This window comes from Galeopterus variegatus, unplaced genomic scaffold (assembly GCF_000696425.1).
Source record: "Galeopterus variegatus unplaced genomic scaffold, G_variegatus-3.0.2 Scaffold643, whole genome shotgun sequence".
Lineage (NCBI taxonomy): Eukaryota > Metazoa > Chordata > Mammalia > Dermoptera > Cynocephalidae > Galeopterus > Galeopterus variegatus.
In genome coordinates, this window is record NW_007726754.1 from 310,240 (window position 1) to 318,215 (window position 7,976).

At 40.3% G+C, this 7,976-nt stretch overlaps 1 long non-coding RNA gene across 1 annotated transcript; it reads right to left on the reverse strand.

The window, feature by feature from the left end:
• Positions 1–560: 560 nt before the first annotated feature.
• LOC103589049 lies at positions 561–1,600 on the reverse strand. The gene is made up of 2 exons (XR_550358.1): positions 1,561–1,600; positions 561–935 (listed from the first exon to the last, which is right to left on the reverse strand). It is a non-coding gene; the product is annotated as an uncharacterized LOC103589049 (long non-coding RNA).
• Between the last annotated feature and the right edge of the window lie 6,376 nt (positions 1,601–7,976).

Consider the following 7,976-nt stretch of genomic DNA (forward strand, 5'->3'; position numbering starts at 1 on the left):
AGAGCAGAGAGAGAGAAAGACAGACTCTCCTCTTCTTTTAAAGCCCTCAGAACCACGCCCCTGGCCACCGTTTTTAATCCATTCACTACTGCACGGTCCTACAATCCAATCCCCTCTTCAAGGCTCCACCTTTCAATTACCATAATAGGATTTCCCATCCTCTTAACAGTCACAGTGGTGGCCAAGTTTCTAATACATAAAACTTGGGGGACACAATTCAAGCTTCAATGAGTTTTGGGGCGACATAATTCAATCTACTACAGTGGTGTTTCTTCTACCTTAGTGATATTAAAGTAATGTTGCATCTTATATCTTAGATGCACTGAATGCAGCACTCCTTTTTGTCGTAAGGTTAGAAATAAGTTTTCAATCATTATTATAATCTGTGTGTTTCTTAGAGAGCTTGAAACATTGAAGAAAATCTAACATACCAGAGACTTGGCATATTAGACTTGCAATTTTAATTTGAAATGTTTAAGAGGATATGACTAATTAAGTTTGTAGATAGTCTTTGAAGTTTTATTACTGGAGTATAGCCTAAACTTGAAGTACAACAGCTCTAAGATGACAGAAGTTTATTTCACTCTTTTGTAACAGTCAAGTAGTGAGTGGTCAAGAACTGGAGGACAAGCAGCTTTGCTATTCAAGGTCTTCTAAGGAAATGGTTCTTTCTTTCCTTTGGTTCTCCCTGGCTTAGTGTATTAGCAGCATCAGCATAGTTGATGGTGGCTTACCACCACATCCAAGGGAAGTGGGAAAGAAGAAGAGTCCAGGGCAAGTATCTTTAAGAAGACCTGGTTGTAGTATGCATCATATCTGCTCACACTCCACTGGGCCACACTGAGTCACATGGTCACAGCTAGCTGCAATGGAGCCGGGGAAATGTAATCTGTGGCTGGGTGGTCATGTGTCCAGTTAAAACTCAGGGGTTTTAGCTAAGAGGAAAAAGGAAAAAGGAGGAGAATTAACACTAGAGAACAGCTGGCAATTATCCACCGTGAATCCTTAGAAAGCTTCATTCACTAGATTTATTAAATTTCAATAATTGCTTAAATGCTTAGAAAGATCTCACTTGTCAGGTTTACAGATTTGCCATGTCAGGTGTTTTAAGTGTTTGATATAAAGTCAGATATATTTTAACTTTAAATGCACTCAAAATGTTTTAGGAAGGTAAATAGTAAGTTTATAAATTAGGTTAATTATTTAGAAGGATTTACTATGCCAAACGTAAGAGTCAATCCAACATTAATCAAAGAAAAAATGAAAGTGATTAATTCTATTTTTATATAGAAATTACTAGATATCAACAAGGATAAGACTGTCAGCCTTTTTCATAAAGGCTTATGAAAAACTTCAGTTTTTAAAATATTACAACTTTAACAAGCTGAGTATTAATCAAAACCAGTAACTGTAAGTGGTCCTCTGAATATAAAAGCCTTCCTCAAATATTAAAAATCTCAAGTGACATGCTTAAGAGCCTTTCTGAGTCCGTTGTGTGCTGCTTTAACAGAATACCTGAGACTGGGGTAGTTTATAAAGAACATAAATTTATTTTCTCACATTTCTGGAGGCTGAGAAGTCCAAGACCAAGATGCAGGCAGGTTCAGTTGTCTGGTGAGGGTCCGGTCTCTGCTTTCAAGATGGCCACTTGAAAGCTGTGTCACCTGGAGGGGAGGAATGCTATGTCCTCACATGGTGGAATGTGGGAGGGCTAGTGAGCACAAGGCCCTTTGTCAAGTCCTTTTGAAAGGGCACCTAATCCCCCTTGTGAGGGAAGAGCCCTCATGGCCAAACCACCCGTTAAAGGCCCCACCTCTTTATACTATCAGAGTGGCAACATCTGAATTTGTAGGGCACACATTCAAACCTCTCAGAGCCTTTGGATAGGTTTCTGTTAGTTATGATCAGAAAAAGCCTCAGGAAGATACAGTTTCTCCTCTAACATCATCATCTCATGTTTCTATCTATCCAGCATTCAAACCTCTCAGAGCCTTTGGATAGGTTTCTGTTAGTTATGATCAGAAAAGCCTCAGGAAGATACAGTTTCTCCTCTAACATCATCATCTCATGTTTCTATCTATCCATCTCAATGTCATAGACCTCACAGCTACATTTCTATCTCAATGTCATAGACCTCACAGCTACATTTCTACATTTATGGCAACCCTCAACACATGCATGGGTGGAGGAGATCCCTATTAGTCTGCCTGTCTAGCCTCCCTTTGCTGTAAACTATTTCTCCTTACCCATAACTTTCCAAATTTACAGAGTTCAGAGGTAGCTACCATGGCAGCCATGGTGACATGATTAGACCTACCCTTTCGGCCTGGCCAATTGGCCCAAGGGTGAATCACTGATCCAAGCCAGGCTAATCAGAGTGCCAACTGGAGGAGAGCCTCAGGCCAGAAGGATTATATGTAGACCAAGGAGCTGAGAATGGCTATCATCTATTGTACAGACCTGAGAGCAGATAAAAAGGGTCCTTTCAGAGAGAGACAAATTCAGCTAATTGGAAGAGAAATGGAAACATAAGATGATGAACATCTAGTCAGTTCCAGAGCCCAGTCAACTACACAGTGCCTTGAGTTCTCAGAGACATCTGGTACACTTATAATAATTCATTCCTTCCTTCTAAACAAGCTAGAGTCAGTTTCTATTATTTGTAAACAAAATAATTCTATGTAATATGCATGAAAATATATTAAACACATTGTGTGAAGCAAACTTGTGGGTTCGATTTTCAAAAGAAATAGCTTCTTGGTTGCCTCAATTAGTGAAAAATTCCAGTGTAGATCTGATCTTTGGGTTAGAGAGTACAAAGACTGATCCAAGGCATGTTCCCCGGTAAGCCCATGAAATCAAATTTACCTAAAATTCAACTCTTCCAGTAACTTTAGCCTGATAATCACTTGCAAACTACCCAACATTGACTGAGTAAAAGAAAGTTACAGCTGATTAACCACTTGTGTTTGTGTAGCATCTCATTATACTTGGAGTAATTTATAGGAATATATCCAAATAGCATTATATAGTCTATGGCTGCTGGTTCACCATCATCTCACAACTAAAGCTCCATTTTCCAGTTCTTCTTGAAGGCAAGGCAAGGCCATAGGAAGAACTAAGCTCTGGCCCATGGAATAAGAGTATAAGCAATGGGTGCAACTTCTGGACCATTTCCTTAAAAGGAATAACCCAGGATCTTTCTTTTCTCTTCCCTTCCTGCTCCTGGAATGCGAACATGGTGCTGGGAGAGGGAACAGCCAGGCTAAACTACAAGATAGAAGCCACGTGTTGTAAAGAGAGTAACAAGCCAGAAAGAGCCTGAGTCCCCAGCCCTATTTTGACTTTTCCTTCAGTAGCTGAAACGGTCCCCTAACTGTAACATAGTTTTTGCACAGAGAAACAAAAAAAGAATGACTGTTTCTTATGAAAGGTATTGTAGCCAAAAGCAAGGCTTTAAATTGATGAGATTCACTCATTCAACAAAGGTGAGTGACAAAGATCTGACAGCTGAGCACCTTTGGAAATCACATCCAGGCTGGTGAAGCAGTCCAGCCCGTGTGAGATGAGAAGTGCCCAAAGGAACAAGGGGACATCCAGCCTAGGGAAGGGAGGGATTAGGATTGGTCTTCAGAAAGCTGTCTTCAGACACACAAAGAACTGATGTGGAAGAGGGGACAGATTTGTTCCATATGGCCCCACATGAGGCAGGGAATGAAAGCACTAATATTTGAAGAGTTCTGTCAGTCAGGATTCTTGGCTGCAAGCAAAAGAAACAGACTCTGTCTTAAGCAAAAATGAAATTTATTAGAATGAAATTTGGAGGAATCACAGAACTGAACAGAGACCAGGGGATTGGCCAGGAACTAACAGTGTTCTGGAGGGCTGGGTACCAGGAAGCACAGCCACAGCAATGGAGCAGGAATAGCCTGGTCAGCCTGATGAATGACCTGTACCTGTTCTCACACCACTGTGCTGTTTTCTCAGGATTCTTCCTCATGGGAAAGAATCTAATTGGCTACACCTGGATCATTTTTCCTTACCTGGCTGAATGTGAGGTGAAGTACGCAAAAACTTGGTCCTGTTGACTCTGACGTGAGTGATGTACCACTTCCAAGAGGAACAAAGATGTTATCAAACGAATGTCCTTTGCCATCTCCAAAGACGCTTTCCGAGCCCAAGAATTTGTGACCAGTGTCTCAGGATTGGGAAGGACTTATCTATTTAAGGAAAGTATCTCCTTTTCACATTCCTCACATATGCTCACACACTCTCTGCTGAATGATTTCAGTGATGACAGGTTCACCACCTCCCAAGTTCCTCTTCATGATAAGATAAAATCAAGGCTGGGGAGTTTAGACTCTCTGCCTGGCATTCAAGACCCTCCAACTCTGGGCCCACTTTTGTAGAGTTAGTCCTGTGATTCTCCTGCAGAAACTCTTCCTCCTGTCAAACCTATTTCCTCAATGTCACCATCCTTTGTCCCCAGCAAGATATTTTGTGCTTATTCTCCTTCTCCTATCCATCCAAATGTTATTCATTCTTCATATTCCAGCTCAAATCCCACAACACACATGAAACAGTCCCAAACTATCCCAGTCCAGAATAATCTCTCTTTGGAAATGTTTTCCCATAATCTTCATTAGGCAGTTAATCACTCTCTCTATATGTTTTCTATTGTATAGGATTGATACTTAAATCTTGTTAGGCAATTAACTTTTTTTTTTGTACTCTTTGTCTTTTTTTCGTGACCGGTAACGGGATCGCAACCCTCGGTGTCGCACCCGCACCGCGCTCAGCCAGTGAGCGGACCGGTCTCTATATGGGATCTGAACCCTTGGCAGGAGCGCCGCCGTACTCCCAAGCGCCGCACTCTACCGAGTGCGCCACCAGGCCGGCCCTAGGCAATTTAACTTTAAACACATTTATATCTTACCTTGCTACCTAGATTATAACTTCTTAGGACATGGACTATTCTTATATATGTTTGCATCTCCTGTAGAATTAATGAAATTCTTTCCATGTGCACTCTTTTTTTGTTTATTTTGGCTTAATGGACTTGAATGCCATAGGAGGGTGTCATCTACACCCCTTATCCAGGAATCTTGGGAAGTGGAAACAGGGGAAGATGAGTATAAAGGTATATCAGACAATGACCTAAAATGACTTTCCTCAGAGCATAATAATGATGTGAACAATGTATATTTTTAACAGCTTTTTAAAAAGGTATAATTGATATGCAATAAACTGTACATAGTTGAAGTATACAACTTTGTAAGTTTTGACATATGTATACATCTATGAAGCCATTGCCCTAACCAAGAAAATAAATATATCCATCATTCCCCAAAGTTTCTTCATGCCCCTTGTAATTTCTCTGCTTTACTGCCACCCCAAGCAACCACTGATTTGTCTTGTGTCACTATAAGCTTGCATTTTCTAGAATTTTATATAAATAGAATCTTTCAGTATGTACACTTATTTGGTCTGGTTTCTTTCACTCAACAAAATTATTTTGAGATTCATCCATGTTGTTGAATGCATCAATAATTTGTTCCCTTTTATTACTAAGCAGTATTCCATTGTATGGGTATATCACGATTTGCTTATCAATTCACCTGTTGATGGTCATTTGAGTTGTTTCCAGTTTTTGACTACAAATAAAGTGCTATGAACATTTGTGTATACGTCTTTCTACGGACACACACTTTCATTTATCATAGGTAGATACTTAGGAGTTAGAACAACTGGGTCGTGTGGTAGGTCCATGAATAACATTTTAAGAAATTGCCAAAATGATCGCACCACTTTACATCCCCATCAGCAATGTGTGAATGTTCCAGTTGGTTGCTCCATCTCCTCATCAATACTTGGACATCTGAGTCTTTTTAATTTCAGCTATTCTAATAGGTCCGTAGTGGTATCTCATTACATTTTTAATTTGCATTTTCTGAATAACTAATGATGTTGAACATCTTTTCATGTGCTTATTTGTCATCCATAGATGGCTTATTTGCCATCTTCTTTGATGAAGTATCTGTTCAGATCTTTTGCCCATATTTTAAGTTGGGTTGTTTTCTTATTGCTGAGTTTTGAATTTCTCTATATATTCTGGACATACATCCTTTGTCAGAGGGGTCCTGTGATTGATAGAAATGAGCCTAACTTTGTACCTCCACTGTGCTCAGTCATTGACTGGGAGCAGCCTGAGAGACATGTGGCCTCAGCCATATTGGAGCAATAGGTGCAGAGGGACAGCAGCTTGGGATCTGAGCAGCAACTTCTCACATGTGTCATGTGCATGCAACAAAGTGTGATTAGTGAGATGATGCAGTAAGCACAGGTGCTATAGGAATACAGATGAGGGGCACCTGAGCCAGTCTTTCAGGGTTAGAGTAGGCTTTCTGTGCGACAGTGGTCAAAATTGAGACCTAAGCAGAGAATAGGAGTTAACAAAACCATATACACTGCTGATAGAAGTGCAAACAAGTATCACCACATTGTAGAACAATTTGACATTATCTAGAAAAGGTAAAGTTTTGCATACCATGGGAGGTAGCATTCCATTCCTAGGTACAGGACTTAGAGGAACTCTTGCATGTGTACATATATACATGTATGTGTCTACATATGCAAGAACACTCCCAGCAGTATTATCTGTAATAGCTACCCGCCCTAAAAACAACCCATATCCATCAACAGTAGAATGGATAAATAATGGTTTAGTTGTATGATGGAATAGTATCAACAATGAAAATAAATGAATTACAGCTATACAAAATAACGTGGATGAATCTCATAATGTTTAGGGCAAAAAGCAAGACACACAACATTAAAAAAAAAAAAACAGGGAGAAATAAGCTGTTGCTTAGGAATGCAAACAAATGGTAAGAAAGAAGGTAGAGGAGGGGATGTGTTTCTAGAGAGGCCTGGAGGGAGGTTCTGGGATGTTTATTAAACAATTATTCTTTAAATTCTCTACATGTGTTTCATGCAATTTCTGTCTGTTTTATATATCTCATAAATTTTTAAAAAAGGGAAAAACAGGAGTAGACTAAGTGAAGCGAGAGGCATGTGTTCCAGGCAGAGGGCAAAGGCCATGAGGGACACATGACGGAATGCAAATGAGAAGTGGCAAGAGGAACGGAGGCAGTCAGGTGGCCCCTACAGAAGGAAGGGCCATGTAACCCCTGTAGAAGAGTTTGGACTTTACCCTGAGGACAGTGGGGAGCCACTGAATTATTTAAGCTTGGACGAGACTGAATCAGATTTCCATTTTCAGAAAGATCCTTTGGCCACAGCATGGAGGATGTGCCTCAGTGACCAGGTGAGCGGCTGTGAAGTAGGGAATGACAGGGTTCCTTGTCTGAGGTGTTTGTGCTGCATGTGGCACTTACCTGGAGTTTGGTTTGAATCCAAACAGAGCTGTGGGCCTGCAGCCCAAGATTAATAGCACTGCTTTCAAGGCTGAGGGCAGGCTTCCTCACCTTCAGACTGTGGCCCTCCTACACTGACGGATGGATGATGCTTTGGACTCACTGATGCTGCACCTTGGGATCCATTTCTTCTTCACTGAATCATTAATAACAGAGGAGATTCTCCCATCTGGTTGCTCTCTCCTGTCAACCAGGCAAATATTTGATTGAGAAGAAAGTGTCATCCCTGGTCCCAAGGGCCTTCTCATTTAGATTCCAAATGTTTTGGAGCAAAGGAGGAAATAAAAGAAAAGAGAATTTTCAAATAACTGATGATTGCAGAAACCTAACCTTCCGTAGGTATCATTTAATAATAGCACTATATGTAATGATTCTTTGTCACTAAAATGACTTGTTCCATTTGCAAAAATATTACAGAGGAGCACCTGGGTAACATGGTTATTTAAAGTTTTCTTAGCGATTATGTATTTAATATTAAGGTCAGTTGTGAACTTCTTTATTCAAGTTGGGAGCTGAATTCCCGAAATATTTCCTACATAT